We start from the raw sequence: 19,969 nt of genomic DNA on the forward strand, positions 1-19,969 counted from the left end.
ACGAGTACACAAAGAGAGGGAGGACAGTCTGGTGATTCTTGAATGTTGGCTCACCTTATTGCACCTCACCAAGTCCTTCCTCACTTTCCCCACTTCGTTTGTGCACCCAAATCCACATAGCCACAAATTAAAACAACAGCAGCATTCACATCCACAAAATGGTATTGAATTTAATTGATTTGGAAGTGGGATATTTTTAAAAGCCCCTGCTGGTCAGCTGAAAAATCCTTTGCTTTGCAGCCCAAATGAATCGATTTGCCCTTGCATCATATATACGCCTGGCAATTAATAAATCGATTTAAATAACATTAAAATTGATATAATTGCAATTCTTACAGTCAGTGTGACTGCAACCTCAGTAATTTGATATGTTGTGAAAGACTGTTCTACAATGTAGGAGTGGCGTAGTGTCTTCATGCCATGTAAGCATGATTAGTAATGAAAGTCAAAGTCACAAAGGGAGACTTGTGTCGGCATTAGGGACCATGTTTGGGATTAGATGGTGTTCACATGCTTCTGCTGACATTCTCCTGTTCTCTGTAAGATAGCAGGAACTGTGCTGATTTCGTCCTGTAAGTACTGCTTTATGCTCTGCCCTAGCTTATACCCTTTCTATTATTTAAAAAAAGGTGAGGGAGAAAAATTATATTTTTCTATTATAGTTATTCGTAGAAAAACATTTTTAAAGAAGCATTGGGGAACTAGGTCATTACATTCACCAGTCTCAGAAAAGGGAAGCATGCAACTTGGGTGGATTGCTACACCGTCACATGTTGCAGTGGTTTTCCACTAGCCTGTATGCATGCATCGTTGGAAGAGAAGCTGATATAAATTAGATCCCAGGAACTCTCCAGCTACAGGATATGCTGCATCCAATCACACTGGATCTTGTTTACTAAGGCAGTAAACAAGATCCAGAACCCATCCTGTAAGTAACAAGACCAGTTCTGCACATCATCTGTACCCTGCAAGGGGATATACTCTGCAAAGCTGTTTTCAAGGTGCTGGAATACCCCAACAGCTTGGGCTAACCATGTAATAAATCATTCACGGCTGTTTTGGAATGAATGACATGTTGGTTGTGACTGGGCTCTTACACTGAGAAGAGGCACGTCTTTGTATGGCAGGAATAAAGACAGCCCTTGTCAGGTTTCCTAGACTGTCCTATTCTTGCTCTGATCTCTCTTGATTTTCATTCAGCCTAGATCAAGGATGTTACTTTTGTCAGTCCTTGCTTTTCATGTTTTCCTCCCATATCCTTTCCAGGACAGGAGACATTTTACCTTTGTTTTTGAGAGATGAGGAGGCATCCATAGCTCCCTCCCTGTATCCTCATCTTAACTGACCTATTATCCCTCCTATCCTGATGTATCTCTCTAATAAACATTAGTTTTCATATTTTCTCAGAATAAAACAAGTGGACATAGTTCCTTTTCCAATGGGATAAGTGCTAAGCACTGTTCAGGGACTGAATCCACAAGATAACATACAGCTACTTGGCAGACAAGTGCAAGGAGCTTGCCTTGTATTGAATCAGATCGCTCATTTGTCTGGTTGGGTCTTATACAGAGATGGGTATGAACAAAAAGAACCGAATCAGGAAGTTCATTAAAAATTGCTGGTTTATTGGTTCGGGTTCATCAAAACCAACAAACCTGAAGCAACCCACACCACAAACTTTTTTAAACAATCTGACAAACTTCCTGGTTCATTTCCCCCCCCCCCGCGCGCGCGCGCGCTCCACAGCCTGCCCCCACCCCCTTCCCACTGTCCCTGTTGCCTCCTCCTCTTTGTCCTCTGCCTCCACCACCAGTGTGAGACATACAGCAGCCCTTGCTTCCCTTCTAGGAGCTGGTCCTGCGGTTTCTGTGCATGCCACCACCTATCCGCTGACAGGTGGGCATATATGCAGAGACAGCAGGTCTGGCTTCTGGAAAGGAAACTCGGCCTGTCTTTCAAGATGGCAGTGGTGGAGGAGCAGGAGAAAGAAGAGGAGGAGGCAATAGGACCACATAGGGAGGTGATGGGGCAGTGGATAGGTTGTGGGGCTGAAAAATGGGTGATCCAGCACCCATTGCAGCAATGGAAGAGGAGAAGCTGGCAGAACCAGGTTGGGAGGCAATGGGGGAAAGTGGGAAGGGGGCAGGGGCAGACTGTGGGAAGTTCATTTCTTCTCCTCCCAGGCACAAAGTTTTTAAAACAAACAAACTGGTTCGTGATTCATTTTTTTAAAAAGTTCAGATGGTTTGTCCTTTGTGCATAGCCATGAACCACAAACCACCATTTTGTAGTTTGTGCCCATCTCTAGTCTTATGTCTTCGGATTGCCAGCAACTCTCCAAGGTTTTATGAACAACGAACGCAACTGTACAGCTCAGTGGTTTAGGTATCTGGTTGCAGAGCAAGAGGCTGGGAGTTCGATTCCCCGCTGTGCCATCCTGACAGGGGCTGGACTTGATGATCCATAGGGTCTCTTCCAATTCTGCACTTCTAAGAAAGCTTTATTGCTTAGAACCATACAGCAGCAGCAATGGATTTCCCTTTTCTCCCTCCTCCTCCTCCTTTAAGCCAGGATCATGCCAACTTGGCCCAGCTTCTTCCTCCACCCCTCAGGTGTAGTTCATTAGCCTCTGTCTCCTTCCTCCGATCTGGGGCCTCATTCCATGCCTTCAGGCTGTCCTGTCTCAGGGGACCTCCATGAAGTCCACTGGAGAGAATATGTTGATGGCTCGCACTTTAGAGACCATCCTCCCAAGCTGCACTCACTCTCCGAAGCCTGTCCTCAGGGAAGGACCGGAGGCAAGACAATGCCAGGCTGGAGATCCCCAATTCCAAGATAGCTCAGCTCTAAATATTTAGCACCGAGTTCTGTTGTTGTCTAGTCAGATATCGCATGTATTTTCCCATGCATGTGAGAAGCCCAGGGTGGAAAAATTATGGTGTGTGAGAACAGCTGATAGCTCCTCTTGGCTAGAGATTTACTCATTATAAATGTCATGGAAATATATTACTGCGACAGCAGGTCAGTACTTTTGCAAGGCTAAGAAGCACTAAATGCTGTGGTTGTAGTCATTCTTCTGATGACTGGAGAATCCCGTCTGGACACCACCCTGTTCCAAGTAAACCCCACTGCTAATATTTCCATGGCAACACATTCCTGACATCTATATATTTTATTACCTCTGGTCAGAAATAGCTGCCTGGCTGAGAAGCAGGCATTTCCCTCCCCACACACTCTGATGTCAATTGATGTCACTCTGCTCCTTTGGCGGACATCTCAGGTTTCATTCCCTAGGGACAGGAGAGCCTCAGAGCTGGCCTGGAGAGGCACAGAAGGCTTGTTTCGAATGTGGTTCTCTCCACTCTGGCCAAAGTAAACTTTGCCCTCATTTGTGGGTTTTCATTTGTGGCTTTTTGCAGGAGTCTCTTGAGTGCCTTTGCAGAAAATTTTTTGATCTCTGTACCATTTGTTCTTCCTGTTTGAAAAATGCTGTTTGTCTGAGCATTGCTGCCCCATTCTTGTAAACCAGAAACCTCACGTGAAAGGTTGAACCCGGGTTTAGTCAGAACAGAAAAGGTTTCAAGCCAAGCTCTGTGGGTGGGTTTATGTCAACTGTATTGAAAGCTGAATTACAGACATTGTGATAGTTAAGAACCATTTCAAGTTAAGGTGGCTAGACTAAAAGGTCTCCTCCTTCATATGGGGGGGGGCTGTGTCAGTCTGGTACAGCAAAAACAACAAGAGTCTCATGGGAACAGCTTCCCACTGTTTGAACACAATGATGGAGAGTAAAGAGACAATTCCCCATCCCAAGCAGCTTGTAATAAATAATTTGATGAATCCATCAGAGGAAAGAAGAGGAAATGAAGGTCAGATAAAGAAGGGAACGTATCTGAATAGTTCGGGTGCATATACTTCAATTACAGTAGTAATCTGTGCTGGAAATTTAGAGCTATGTGAAAAACCCTTCATAGGCCAGATAGATTTTGAGGAGGAATTTAAAAGAGGGAAAGCGATATCTAAAAATACAGCATTTTAGTATTCCCCATTCTTTTTGTATGCATGTGGTTTTGAGGTTAGAACTTGATATGAAGCAGATACTCAAATTAAATACCCTCCTATCCTGAAAATACGCCTAGTGCCATTGGGAAAATCTCATATATTTAAGCCTACATGGTACTAGTGATTATCCAGTAGGGAATCCCTATTATGGTGCCCCATGTGCCTTAGAGGAAGAATGGGATATAATAACATGCGAAACCAATGAAGATCAGCTTTGTCTTCCTGTGCATCTGGTAAGCCTAGCTTCTCTGCCAAAGTGCAGTTCCATATTGTGAGAGAATATGTCGTCTGCCATGAATAAGAAATGAGTAAAAACGAGTAAAAATAATTGTGTGCTGTCCAGTCTATTCCAAAAATCAAATCAAGATTACTCTTATCCAGGATTTTATAGGAGGGAGTATTCTCAGAAATGGTAAACCATTCCTTTTTTCTGTGGGCTAAAATTTAGAAACTCAGCCAAAAAAAAGAAAAAAGAAAAGAAAAAAGAAAAAAGAAGAAGAAGGTCCAGTTACAGGTGGCCCATGATTGAAGCAGGGAGACATCTCCCAAACTGGAGTGTGGGGAGGATGTAGAAAACTCTCTCTCTCTCTCTCTCTCTCTCTCTCTCTGTTTCACAAGTCTCTGCACCAAGCCTTGTTTATAGCTGTGGGGAGAGAAGAGAAAAATCAGTGGTTTGGGGTAGAATAAAGAAATAGCAATGAGATTGATGGAGGGGGAGAGAGAGAGAGAGAGAGAGAGAGAGAGAGAGAGAGAGAGAGAGAGAGACTGTGTAGCCCTGGGTAAGCTGCACAGTTCGAGAACGCCCCAGGAAAATGAAATGGCAAACCACTTCTGAGTACTCTCTACCTGAAACACGAGTTTTTCATGTTTGTACCTCATCTTTGTTCAATTACTTTTCCACTTCAACCTGCTATTTAAACACACACAAATATTTCTCTGCATATTTCCCGTAGTATATGCATTTTTGCATGCTGTTCACTTTATATATGTTTTGTGATACTATTATTTTCACTAATACACACATTTTCGTGTATTATGCTAACTGAGAGGGGAACTAGCATTTCTATGCACTTTCCCCTCATTGATACTTTTTTGGTGAAAATGTTTTCATGGGCAAATTGCATTGTAACATTCAGGAAAGTTTTAGTGCTGAATTAAAACTGCTTTTGAGTCTGCTCATTAATCTGGAAAATGCAAATTAGGTACATCTGCCTCAAAACTCATGATGATTTAATTTCTTCTAGAGCCAGCCTGTGTGGCCCTGGGCAAACTGCACAGTTCCAGAACACCCCCCAAAAATGGAATGACAAACCACTTCTGAGTACTCTCTACCTGGAACACCCTGAAAATGGTCACCATAAGTCAGACTAGATTTGACAGCACATGATTATTATTATTCCCTTCTTAATATTTCTATTCCAGGTTAAGTTCCTAAAAACCCAACATCATAGTTATGCAGTTTTTCAACATGCTTCAGGTTTCAGAGGGAATCTTCCCACAGACAACTAGGATTTGTTAGGGGCCAAAACCTGCACAGGGTCACATCACACTTTAAAAGTTTAAAAAAAATGATAGCACAAGCATTCACAGAAAACAGCCCACTTCATGAGAGTATGACAGCAGGCCAAAATGTCAGACTACAAATCATGCACTAAGCACTCTCCCACTATATCTCTTGGTAAAGGAGATCCTGGCTGTTGGCCTATAATGCTTCAGGGGCTAGAAGTGCAAGGCAGAGTCATTATAACTGAGCCCACAGCCATTCTAATTATAATCCCTTAACCACATGAGCACACAGTAGGAAAGAGCTGCTTTCTTTAGAGTGGTGGTTTTCTAAATGCTCTTTGGGGAACCACCATTTGTAGTTCCTGATGGCATCAGGAACAGCAAATGAACTTCTCTGAAAGACAGATTTGCAATAGCAGATCTTACCAGACCATGCAAGCTATAGGTGGGTGCTGCCCGTCAAGGATGGACAAATCTGTCAGTTTCATTTTCTCCCACATCTGGACTTCTAAAATCTCACATTTTTTCCACCCTGCCTAGGAAGAAAATAGCTAATGTTGAGAAAGTACTATTAAAAAACAACAAAACAAAAAGCAAAGTTCAGAATCGACCATCTCATCACCACTGGTCAAATTCAGTAAATACAGCAGAGGAAACACCATGTTGCCAAGAGTCCGAGGCATTATGAGGAGGTGGCCAAGATTTGTCCGCCAGATTTGGTGGACAAAGCGCTTGATCACGGTCGGGCCACCACCTCCTCCCTTGACCCTTGCCCGGCCTGTCTAATCAAAGCAGCCGGGCCAGTAACAACAGAATGGGGCACTGCAATAATTAATGGGTCTCTCCAGGAGGGCAAGGTTCCCCTTGCCCTTAAGGAGACACTCATTAGGCCCATTAGGAAGAAACCAAATTTGGCGGTGGATGACATTGGAAATTATAGGCCCATCACCAGTGTTTCCTTCCTAAGCAAAGTGGTGGAGAGGGTGGTGGCAGACCAGCTTCAGGCGCTTTTGGATGAAACCAATGCCCTGGACCCATTTCAGTTGGGCTTCAGGCCGTGCTATGGTACAGAGACGGCACTGGTCGCACTGTTGGATGACCTGTTGAGGGAGGCCAATAGGGGCAATATGTCCTTGTTGGTCCTCCTTGACATCTCAGCTGCCTTTGATACTGTTGACCACGGTATCCTCCTGGGGAGGCTCTCTGAGCTGGGAATCGGTGGCCTGGCATTTGCCTGGCTCCAATCCTTCTTGGAGGACCGTCCTCAGAGAGTACAGCTTGGCGAGAATGTTTTGGCCCCATGGAACCTCAACTGTGGGGTTCCGCAGGGGTCGATCATCTCTCCAATGCTGTTTAACATCTACATGAGGCCGCTGGGTGGGGTCATCAGGGGGTGTGGGGCATCGTGTCATCAATATGCTGATGACACACAGCTCTACATTTCCTTTTCACCTACTTCAGTGGATGCCATTCCGTCCCTCCAGAGCTGCCTGGAGACTGTACTGGAATGGATGCAATTGAATGGGTTGAGGCTGAACCCGAACAAGATGGAGGTCTCGAGGGTGGGTGGTCCTTCCATTAGTGGTTTGGGCGACTCCCTTTATTTTGGGGGGTCAACCCTCACTGCAAAGAGTGAGGTTCGCAGCTTATGGATTCATCTGGACCCGGCGCTTACCATGGAAACCCATGTAGCGTCCGTGGTCTGTTCCGCCTATTTTCACCTATGGTGGATTGTCCAGCTGTGAGCATATCTTGATGGGGGGCCCTCACTACTCTTGTCCATGCACTGGTAATCTCGAGACTAGACCATTGTAATGCACTTTACGTGGGGCTGCCTTTGAGATTGATGTGGAAACTTCAAATGGTGCAAAATGCGGCAGCCAGACTCCTTAGTGGAGTGAGGAAATATCCGCATATCTCCCCCACCCTGGCTGGTTTGCACTGGTTGCCCATTCATTTCCACATTGATTTCAAAGTGCTAATGATGACATATAAAGCCCTAAACGGTTTGGGACCTTGATACCTGGCAGATCGCCTTCTCCCACCCAGGTCTACTCAAATCACTCGACAAAGCCAACAGGGACGGCTGAGGGGCCTTACGCCGAGAGAGGCCCAGAAGGAAAGAACAAGAAACTGGGCCTTCTCGGCAGTGGCCCCTCAGTTGTGGAATACTCTCCCAACAGAAATCCGCCAGGCTCCCTCGCTGGGCATTTTTAAAAGCCATTTAAAAACTTGGCTCTTTAGGCAGGCCTTCCCTCCAGTCAATTAACTGATTTTTGTTTCCTCACTATCCCATCTTGATATTGTATATGCGCGTTAGTTAGTTAGTTAGTAGGTCTTTATTATTATGTATGTTTTTATTGTATTTGACTACTCATGTAAGCTGCCCTGAGTAGACTTTGTCTAGAGGGGGCGAGGTATTTCAATAAAGTAAAGTATAAATTATCTAGGCACAGGGAATTTTTCCCCCAACAGCCTTTTCCATAACACCAAAGCCCTGAGCACTTAAGGCCTTTTTGATAGAGATGGTCAACGAGCAGTTGGGTACTGAAGTCAGGCGGGGTTGGCAGCAGAGGGAAGAAAGGTGCTGCTAGCCTCCTTTTCTCTTCGTCTTTCTCCTTTGCTTTCCCTCTTCTGGTGAGTGTTGTGGTCTGCAGCACCCCTTTTTTTCCTGCCTCAAGTGAGTGCTGGGAGTGCTTTTGCATATCCCCACCCCCACCCCCACCCCAATCCTCTTTAACTCAGAGAAGCTTGCATGGGAGATCTGCAGAGATTCCTCAGAACACAGGATAATGTGGAGAAACCAATCCTGAAATTTGGGAAAATACAGCTACAAGTGTTGAATTGTATGAAAGGAGGTTAGTACAACCCAGCAAACCTGATTCCCTGTAATACCTCCTGTCACTCTGACTCGTGTGCTTAGGTTTTCTGGCTTATTTATAACCTGGAGACGGGAAGGTTAGTAGAACTGTGGCCTGGAATCTAGAGAATGGCCTTGCATATTCAAACTCATCTCTGGTCCCTGCGGAGACAGGAATCAACTGATGAGGTGGAGGGCAAATGTCGCAGGAAGGTCATCACTCAGCATGATGTCACCTTACCACCATGTGGGATCAGTCTGTTCTTTCAGCCCCTGGCTGTTCCCAACACTCACTTCAAAACACTACCACTCCGTCCACCGCTGACTTCATAGGAACTGTAGCAGAGCCAGAAAATGAGCAGAAGTTTTGGATGGAGTTGGGCTACGGGTGGGGAGAGCAGCTGCCAACTCCAGGAAAACGAGATGAGTTTGCTTAAACTGAAGAGATGAAACCTTGGAAAACAACAGCAAGCAGATCTTATCCAGTCATGCCATTGTTACAATCCATGAGGATGATTGTATGCACGTGAGTTGTGCCCTCCTGCTCTCTTGCCACATACCATCCATTTTTGTTTCCTTCTACTGTGCTGTTTTTCTCTCTCAGAAACAGACCAGTCACAATGCGCCCAAGGGCTAATCCTGTTCTCAGTGGTATGAATCCACATGATTCCCAAAAGAATATAGGAAGCCATTGACTACTTTGCCCTTTGTACAGTGAAAATCCAAAGATGCCTCAATTAATATTTGACTCCTTGGATATTTTTAGCAAATACTATTTGAGGGGATCACGTGCACTTTTAGTGTGTTCTGGCCAATTATCTTCAATGAACTAAATTGTAGTAACTTTAGAAAAGGTTTATTAACTACAAACTTTAGTATTTCAGTAGTAAAGGTTAAAATATAGCATTTGACTGAAAAAGAAAGAAGGCATTTGTCTTACATATTCCGTGGAAGTTTCTTTAGCTTTGATGACTGTTTCTAAAGTGGGTAAACCAGCCCTTAAAGCTGGATGGCATGGTTGCAAGTGTGGATGGAGAAAGAGCTATCAGATAGTATGTACTCAGGTAATCTCCATCTCCGAAAAGGCTCCTCTTCAAGGAAGAAGACACACAAAAGAGAGGAAGGGCAGGAAGTGATCAATGCACAATAGCACCCCAATAGCAGGGTAGACTGGTGGCACTGTGGGCTAAACCGCAGAAGCCTTTGTGTGCTGCAGGGTCAGAAGACCAGCAGTCGTAAGATTGAATCCACGTGATGGAGTGAGCTCCCATCGATTTGTCCCAGCTCCTCGCCAACCTGGCAGTTCGAAAGCCTGCAAATGCGAGTAGATAAATAGGTACCACCTCGGTGGGAAGGTAAACAACGTTCCGTGTATAGCCACGCTGGCCACGTGACCACGGGAATGGTCTTCGGACAAATGCTGGCTCTGCGGCTTGGAGATGGGGATGAGCACCGCACCCTAGAGTCGGGCATGACTGACTAAAATGTCAAGTGGAACCTTTACCTTTTTAGCAGGGTAGAACTGACTGATTGGCAGAATCACCCACCGCATACTGGGACACGATTGATCTGCATACTCCCAACAACATGCACTTTTAGGAGAACACTAGGATTTAAGCATATATCCTACATTTTTTGCCAAATAGCACTCAAGGCAGCTTAAAATGTTGTGGAAAACCTGCAAATAACACGTTAATTAAACTAGCATAATCGGTACAACATGGCAGTGAAGTTGAGATCCTTCAAAGCTACTGCCAGTTTGACAGAACTTTCCCTACCCATTAGGCTGAACCAAATAGTCCATAGGGTTACACCACCAATTTGGATTTGGTTTGAAATCTGTTTCTAGTCTATATGGAAGGTAAGAAAAGACATGTGCTGTGTAAGATTGTGATAGCATGGGCTACTATTATTGTTGACACAATTAACAGACCTAACAAAAGCTGGTTATCAGGGAATAGAAAAGCGTTTGCAAGAACAGTCCACTAAGGGAAAATCTCCTGAGAAGGTTCATCAGGAAACATTTTGAAAAATGCTTTTCATGCAATAGCGGCAGCAATCCATCTGTTGTTGTCATATGCCATCAAGTCCAATTCATGGCAACCTTTTCAACAGGGTTTTCAAAATATGTGAGATGCTCAAGAAGGCTGGTGGATCAGCAATTTACCATTGCCACCCTTAGTGAGCTGGAGCAAGGATTTGAACCCTGGTCTTCTGACTTCTGTGCCAGCACTCTATCCACCACGCTGGCTCTCAACAATTAATACACAATCAATTAGTCTTATAACTATTACCGAAAATGTGTTTGTTGCTCCTGAAAGATCTTCAAATCAATAAGGTAGAAACAAACATGTTTTACATGAATATTATTGATTTTGCAGCTTAAAAAACTTAGTATGTTCCATTCAAAATCGGTCTCTCCAGAACCTCTTTTGTTTATTTGTCCCAAAAGACTGTTCTGAAACATCTCCGAAACTATAAAAGCTAGAGTCACCAGAGTTTGAATTGATATTAAATAATTTCCAAACTTAAACAAGTACATCTCAACATTGGATTCCCTAGAGTCCCTTTTGTTTGCTTGCTTGTTTATCCAGAAAAATCTCCAAAAACACCAACATTTGAATAGATTCTACAGATTTCCTGACTTGACTGGCTTTTTAATATTTCAAAACCAGTTTCCTCTGATCCCAAACTGGGCCTACATTTCATTAAATTTTAGCAGCAACCAATCTGAGACATTTGCCAGACTCTTCTGTGAAACTGGTACCAGATGAACAAAAGTGAAGGAAACAATCTGAGGTGTGGGACAGAAAAGAAAAGACAGTGGGATAAGGGTGGAACTTCTGCATTTTTAGCATGGATGAAGCTGGGTACATTTGCTAATACAGTAATTTAAATAGTTGCATTAGTGTAATACATGCTTTACAGCATTTATGGTGTGTGTAACATACATGTAAGTGTGTGAACATGCATATAATTTATAGTGACTGGCAGTGTCCCACCAATGTTTCTATCTAAACCACTGGAAATATTAAAAAATGCTATCTAGCAAATGAATCTCAGTTTATAACACAGAGATTCCTCCATGTAACACGGGATAAATTTTAACTGGATGTGTGCATAAATATTCCTCATGTCAGTCTCTTCCTAGGATCTGTTTACTTTAAATCATTTCAAGCTGCTTTTTGGGAGAGGAACTGAAGATACCTTCTGTACAAATAAAAAGCTTTCTTAAAAGTTCCATGTTAACAATAAAACATCTGTTCCTGGAGCCTGGCAGCTGGACTACAACAAAATGACGTTTGCATTAATTATCCTCTGGGATGGGGAAAATAGAACAAACCACAGATTTCTCCCATCCTAGCTGACAAACCAAATCATTGTGGCACTTTTGTAACAAATTGCATTTTAACATCACATGAGCTCTGTGATGGAATAAGAAAAGCAAACCAAGCCAGAGAATTTTAAAAATACATACATGTGTGAAGGAGGGATGGACCAAAAGGAAAAAGAACAGAGTGAGCCATCCCCTCAACTAGAGATGTCAGAGAGAGAGAGAGAGAGAGAGAGAGAAGATAATAGAAAATGAATGGTCGCAATGACCAGATAGGTGGGGTATAAATGGAATAAATAAATAAATAAATAAATAAATAAATAAATAAATAAATAAATAAATAAATAAATAAATGAATAAATGAATAAAGGAATAAAGGAATAAAGGAATTGAGTGTGGAGGAAGAGAAAGGAAGGGAATCAAAGGGGGAAGAAGGGAAGATTGAAATCTGTTTGGTGGAAGAGGGAGAAGGAAAAGAGGAGGAGGAGTTAATTTTGCCTGTGTGGGAAGAGAATATATGAGATAAAAGTGGGAGGAGACAGTTTAGTATACCAAGGGGAGAGAGAATGAAGGAGAAGGAGAATAAAGAGAGAGAAAAAAGTGAACACAGATATGAAAGAGTGCCCAGGTTATTAGAAGATTTCCCTAATTTGAAGGTAGGAAGGTTACTGCCTGACCCAGACCTGTCAAGGGAAGAGGGAACATCGACAGAGGCATTAGAATGAATGGTTGTGGTATTTCCGCGGGGACCAGGTCACTCAAGGACTAATCCTTCAACCAACCACCACCGGAAGGAGATTGGGACAGACACCCTTGTTGTGGGACTATACGCGTGGCTCGGAGTGCTCCAATGAGGAAACCCACCGACCGGGAACGTTTTCGGCCAGCCCCTCAATGAACCTTGTCAATTTACAGGCTGAGTTGTCATCTTCACACTTTGGACAGTTGCCGGATATCAGTTGTTTTGAACCCGTAGAAGTTGTTGTAGAATCACCAAATGTTAAACCAAATAAATCTGTTAATATTTCAAAGGAGGCTCTGCTGTCATTTCCTGCCAAAAGAGAGGAACTGGTTCAAATCTTTAACGAACCCAATCACAACATGACCTCTCCCTTTCTGCCACCTTTTAATTTTTGCTTGAACATTTATTTTTTAAATGTGCTATAAATTACAGACCAACCTTAGAGTTTTTATCACAATGGGAATAAGCCTTGACTTCCTGTGCAATCCTCTCCTCTCATACTCCCCTCTTCCTTCTGGTCTCCTGTAGTGCAGCTGCAAAGAGATTGACGGTTTCAGTTAACTGCACAATAGTATTGCATGCAAACGCTGAACTCCAGGTTATATTAACTGCAGCTTGTTGTTACTATGGTTGAAAAAAAAAAGCAGCTCCATAAACCACAGTCAAGATTCATTACATTTTTGGTGTGTTTGTATTGGGGTTAGGATTGCCCCCCCCCCCCATGATTTAAGCACATTTAAAACAACAACAACCCACAGTTGCTTGGGTTAAGGGGGGGGGAGGAACCAAAACTTCTGAATTTCTTTCTGCAGTGACACGAAAGGAGAGGTACAAATTGCAACTGTCTGTGCATTTTGGGGTGATTTTGATGGTATAGGAAGCACAGTCTGAGATTTACAAGCTGGCTACATGGTGAAGGAACTGCAGGTCTGCCATCCATACATGTGGTCTTGAGCAAGTTACTGTCTAATTCTATACCTGTTATATGGAGAAAAACAATTACTGGACTACATGTCTAAGAGGTTGGCACATGAGATAATGCATGTGAAGAACCTGGTAAACTCAGTCCATTGGGAATTTAGGCCAGCGTAAGTGTACTTGTGTAAAACATGGCAGCAAATAGCCATTAACTGACAGATACCTGCTTGCATTCCAGGTGGGATGTGTGGCGCTTATGTCACCTTCCTCTGCCTGATGTTTGCCATCACTAAACAACAACCACTTCCAAACCCTTTTACTAAGTTTGGGATTGCCATTTAACTTATAATAGGAACTTCTTCCTCCAGAATATCCCTTTTACCAAAAGCAGGCAAAAATCTCCCTTTCCACTGCTGCTTAAACCCTGCCATAGCTGAGGGCTGGATTTATGCTGCCCTTTAAAAAAGAGTATCACACACAGCCCATTATATTTTAGTGATACGACTTTGACTATGTGTCTTAGCATTAGCCAGTGGTATGCCTACTATAACATCTTGTGACTGGCATTTTCAAAAATAGGAGATTTTGCAAACCTAAAAGCTTGCAATATTGAATTTTTAATGAAAGATTCAGTATTGCAAGCTGTCATGTTCTTGTCATGCAAATGATATTTCTTTTCTGTTGTTACACAACGGCTCTATAGTTAGAATGTGTATTAGCCAACCAGAAGACAGTTCTGTCCACACACATTCCATTCCCCACTTCCAACTGGTTTTAACAACTCTCCTGGCACACATCCAGGTTAGTCCTGTAAATCAACATCAATTCACTCATCATACATTCCAATACATACATACTTTTACCAGAGCAGCTGAAGAAGGTGGAAGCTGAAACATTTTGCTTAAACATTTCTATCTGTTAGTCATTCTTGTGATATATGCCAAGTGCTTACATATAAGACATAAACAATGTGGATTTGCCACTTATTTATTTATTTATTTATTTATTTATTTATTTATTTATTTATTTATTTGTTTGTTTGTTTGTTTGTTTGTTTGTTTGTTTGTTTGTTTGTTTATTTATTTATTTATTTATTTATTTATTTATTTATTTATTTATATCCCGCCCATCTGGTCACACTCTGTGCCAGTTGTGTGACTTGATACACAAGAGGAATGCAGGACGCACTTCATTAATTAGTGGCAATTTTCCACTATGGAAAAATTTTGAAATTACAGTACTGCCAACATACAGAAAATCCACAATAAGTGTCTCATCAGTGGCCATAATCCTATTGCCTAAACACAGAATGGAAGGGTAATTGTTTATGTGCCTCCCAGCCCTAAGCCTGGCAGACCTCTTGTCATATGACCTGTTCTATTTATCAGCAAACAGTACAAGAACAGGAGCACAAATTGGGAGAATAGCACAGAGCCTGGGGGAAAAAACTCCCAGTAGGCTGGTAGGTAAACCTGCCCAAGATCCTAGCAGCAGTATACTGTCTACTCTAGAAGACTCCTCACATGCCTCTCCTGTTGGTTAGGCTGTATGGAATGACAACCCTAAAGGAATAGCAGCAACCACCACAGTTGATCTGTACATTTTGCCAGTTATCTGGTCACTGGATTTCTCCTTTGGCTTTGGATTTCCATATTACCTTAGGTTTTAAGGCCAAATCTGAGAGTGGAAGTGCAATGTCACTGAATCAGAGCAAGAAAACAGTTGTTGAGAGTCAACCTGCTTTGCTGAAATTACTGAAGATACAGTAAATCAAGGGATGTGGTGGCGCTGCGGAGGGACGTGGTGGCGCTGTGGGCTAAACCGCAGAAGCCTGTGCTGCAGGGTCAGAAGACCAAGCAGTCGTAAGATCGAATCCATGCGACGGAGTGAGCTCCCGTCGCTTGCCCATCTCCCGCCAACCTAGCGGTTCGAAAGCATGCAAATGCAAGTAGATAAATAGGGACCACCTCGGTGGGAAGGTAACAGCGTTCCGTGTCTAAGTCGCACTGGCCATGTGACCACGGAAGATTGTCTTCGGACAAAATGCTGGCTCTACGGCTTGGAAACGGGGATGAGTCGAACACGACTGGACAAAAATTGTCAAGGGGAACCTTTACCCTTACCTTACAGTAAATCGAAGAACATGATGCACAATCTGTCCCAAATCCTAACTGAGGTTTATACAGATTGTCGGCCATCTTTTTAGGGTTTGGTCCTGAAATCTCAAGGAATGGGATGCTGCTGTCCTGGGAATATTCCTTGTTGCCACTGACTATTTCGAACAAAATTCTAGATTTCCAGGGTCCTCAAAAAGGTTCTCTGTCCTTTGGGCACATAAACAACTTTTCTTTGCCTTTTCTGTTTTCCTAGGTTTTCCAAATTCTTCTTCTTCTTCTTCTTCTTCTTCTTCTTCTTCTTCTTCTTCTTCTTCTTCTTCTTCTTCTTCTTCTTCAGCATCATCGTCATCGTCATTGTCATCATCATTGTCATCATTTTATTAATGCTCTTTTTGAATTTTTCCTAAAAATTGGAATACTGTATATTTCCTAAGAGAAATATCCAGGCAATCTTTGAGAAGAGGTGAGGAAAAAACATATCTAATATAACAAAGCAGCAGCTTATATCTTGACTATTCTGCATAGAAATCAAATATTATTTTAACCAACTTGAAAGACACCTGACAAAGTAAATATGCAGTTGAGTTTATAACCACTGTGTGGAATTTGTGAGCAAGGTGTATGCAACAATATTTCTGGAATCTACAATTAAGCTTGATTTTATCTAGAAAACTGTTCTGTAGAACAGATGGGACAACTGCAATAAGCCTGCAAGCCAAAAATCCAGTGCTAAAGTTGATGGAGAGAGAGTAATTCTATAGGCTTCAATCATTAGGATTTTAGTTCAATGTAAAATGTGAAGGGATTTACCAGTGGAAAAAAGAAGTGTGGGTCTGAAAATAAACAAAACAAAACAAAAATCTATTTACAGTCTATATATTAAATTCCTACCACCTACTAGGAACAAAATGGCACCCCTACATGGAGAGAGTATTTGCTGCTTAACCTACTGGGATATCCCAGGACTGCCTGTCCACGAAGACCCAGAATTGCTGGTACCTGGAACACAGATTGTGCCCCAACTTTTACTTATCTTCTCTGTCTTCTCTCCACCCACCTCATTCCTCCCTTCCCTTTTGGTTTCACCCATTCAAGTGGTTTGAAGGGGCAGAGATTGAGCAACCCACTAGGAGACATCATCAAATGACATACACCACAAAGAGTGTCAATCAGCACGGAACAATGCAGCACAAGGGTTCACACAGGCAGATCCTGCACTGGAACAAATCAGATCAAAGCAGAACTTTTTCTCTCACACACCCAGCAGTAGTGTGGATAAGCCTGGAAAGTACAGTGGGGTTGTCTCTTGTTGACTCTGTTGACATTTGTTTCAGCCTTGTATTGTGTGCATATTGGCAGTGCACTACTGGTATCATGGGTGATAGGAAAGGGGACAAAATGCTCAATGTGGATAGCATTGCCTTTCCTTTTCCCCTTTACCTTTGCCGACACGCTGAGACAGGCTACTCTTAGGAAACTATTGCAAAGGTATACTTCATAAAATCTACATATATATTCCACATATTTAGTATAGAAATACAAACCTTTTCACCTTAATCTTTCAAGCATCCATAATATGAACCATTTTATTTTATTTTATTTTATTTTTAATGCTGATCATTTGGAATTCAGTTGGGAGCCACAAGTATAATCTGGGATTCTAGGCTGAGACCTTAAATTCAGACCAAATTTTATTTCTGTTCCTTCAAATATGGTCTGTTTAATACACATCCAGACACAAACCCTTAAGGAGCTGAAAACAATCCCTCCTTCATATCTGAGGAGTGGCAGGTGGGGGTGAATAAAAAGCATTTTTGAGATGTTTTTTTCCCCCAGTTTACGCAAGCAAGGCCCTGGCCTCTCTGTGAGAGTATTAGATGCCTCACAGACAATGACAAGTATTATACTTCCCTCCCTCCTGCTCCAGCTCCGACCTCAACGAATGACATCATTCTAGAGTGATCTGAGGAACAGGGCAGAGATGAGTTTAATAAAATAAGTCCACCAAAGGCGGATTAGAGGAGAGTTCGTAAATTGGAAGCAGGACTTTTTAATCCACAGCGGTTGGGAAAAGAAGAGGAGGGGGTCAAAGAAAGAGGAATAAATCTCAGATAGCCAGCCACTGGCCAAAGTGTTCAGGAGGAACGGTGGCAACAACGTACATCCATCTCTAATAGTTTGGTTGCTTGCACACAACCGCCCTAGTACTGCTGAGGTGTTCCTTTTTTGGAACTAGCTGAAAGCAGAATTTAAATAGAGGCTCCATAGAGTACCTTTATAAAGAACACCCTTTATCACGGTCAAGATCCTCTTATAAAGTTCACTCATGAGTAAGCCCCCTTCAGGAAAAGGTACTGTATTTGCTTCTTGCTAGGTGCCAACAAGCCACTTTCAATTTATGTTCACTCTATGAATTAGTAACCCCTCTGCTTAGGCTTTGCAAATGTGAGTCAATTCAGCTCTATTCTGTCTTCCTTCTTCACATATTCCAAACATTATTGTCTTTTCATAAATCTTGTCTTCTCATGATGTGAACAGAGTGCAATAGCCTCCTGAACGAGTTCAGGCTTTATTTGCTCTAGCAGCCATTTGTTTATGTTTCTGATAGTCTGTAGTATCCATAAAGTTCTCCCCCAATGCCACATTGCAATTGATTTCATTTTATTATTTTTAGTTTTCTTCCCTGTTTGGCTTTCGTATCAGTACATAGCAGTCAGGAATAACTGTTCTGTCCCTTCAGCGCTGCCTGGAGGCCGTACTGCAATGGATGCAGGAAAATGGGCTGCGGCTGAAAACGGACAAGATGGAGGTGCTGAGGGTGGGTGGCTTGGGAAACTCTCTCTCTTTTTTTTGGGGGGGTGACCCTTGCCGCCAAGGATGGGGTCAGGAGCTTGGGGATCCATCTGGACCCGGCGCTCACTATGGAAACCCAGGTGGCGTCGGTGGTCCGTACCGCCTTTTTTCACCTTCAGCGGATAGCCCAGCTGCGACCCTACCTCGATGTTGCGGTGCTCACTACCTTGGTACATGCGCTCGTAATCTCAAGATTAGACCACTGTAATGCGCTCTACGTGGGGCTGCCTTTGAGGCTGCTGCGGAAACTGCAGAATCTGGCGGCCAGACTTCTTAGTGGTGTGAGAAAATACCAACACATCTCACCCACTCTGGCCGCACTGCATCGGCTGCCCATTCGTTTCCGCATCGACTTCAAAGTGTTGATGCTTACGTATAAATCCCTAAACGGTTTAGGGCCTTGATACTTGACGGAACACCTACTCCCACCAAGAACTACCCGGATCACTCGTTCAAGTCGGGGGTGAGGCTGAGGAGCCTGACGCCGAGGGAGGCCCAAAAGGAAAAAACAAGAAATCGGTCCTTCTCGGCGGTGGCTCCTTGCCTCTGGAACAACCTGCCCCCAGAGATTCGCGAGGCCCCTATGCTGGGTATTTTTAAGACCCATCTCAAAACTTGGATGTTTAAGCAGGCTTTCCCTCCAGATAACACTTAACCTTTTTTCTTTAATCTCGAAGAACCGCTTATTGTTTATGTCTTTAGCTCATTGTTTATTGTATATTGTTGATATTTTTATTTGCTATATATATGTTGTTGTATTTTTGCATGTTTGGAAGCCGCCTAGAGTGGTCATTATTGACCAAATAGGTGGGGTATTTATTATTATTATTATTATTATTATTATTATTATTATTATTATTATTATTATTATTATTATTATTATTATTATTATTATTATTATTATTATTATTATTATTATTATTATTATTATACCACTGTACAGATAGCCCTGGCCTTCTTCTCCAGTGACATGTGTTCTTAGAGACGGTGATCTTTTCTAGTTCCTTCATTGTTGCTGTTCCAAGTCTCAGTCCATTTCTAATTAGCTGCAGTCTCCACTTGGGTTTACCATTAAATAAAGGTACTGAACATCTACTTTGTTTTCTTTATTCTCAACATTAAAGTTGACATGCCATTCTTGTTGCTAACTTTATGTTCAACTTTAATCTTGCTTTTCATTTGGTATGCTCTGCATATAGGTTGAACAGATAGGCAAGTAAAATATGCCTTTGTCTCATATAAATGCCAATATGAAATATCAACCTACCAGGTACTGTATCTGGAAATATCAGTTAAAATAGCATTGCTCACAAGTTCAGCCCATTTCATTTATTCCTGCTGTTTTCAGCAGATGGAATTTGACCTCTTAAATTACCCTTTTAAGTTGCTGCAGTTGAGTTTCTATTCCGACATTGTGGTGCTTTACTGATTTTGTTCTCATTACTTTCATTTATTTTGTTAAACATAGCGCTGCTTCACTTCTTTAAAAACTAATGGAAGAAAACCAGTAGTGAAAGCTCACACAGATACACTCCACTGGAACAGAAACTGACATTGGGATAGTTAAAAGAGTATGT

The 19,969-nt window shown here is 42.5% G+C and overlaps 1 long non-coding RNA gene across 3 annotated transcripts in view; it reads right to left on the reverse strand.

Annotated features, from left to right (window-relative positions):
- The window catches only part of LOC140706744 (uncharacterized), a 94,241-nt gene that overhangs the window by 52,937 nt on the left and 21,335 nt on the right, over positions 1–19,969 (reverse strand). For 2 of the 3 annotated variants that reach the window (XR_013544608.1, XR_013544609.1), the window contains exon 3: positions 12,943–13,037. This is a non-coding gene — a long non-coding RNA (uncharacterized LOC140706744). Of the gene's footprint in view, positions 1–9,268; positions 12,814–12,942; positions 13,038–19,969 lie in introns of those variants that run through there. The other variant, XR_012086588.2, reaches the window with a different exon arrangement.

The sequence above is a fragment of the Pogona vitticeps genome, chromosome 4 (genome assembly GCF_051106095.1).
Source record: "Pogona vitticeps strain Pit_001003342236 chromosome 4, PviZW2.1, whole genome shotgun sequence".
Taxonomy (NCBI): Eukaryota; Metazoa; Chordata; class Lepidosauria; order Squamata; family Agamidae; genus Pogona; species Pogona vitticeps.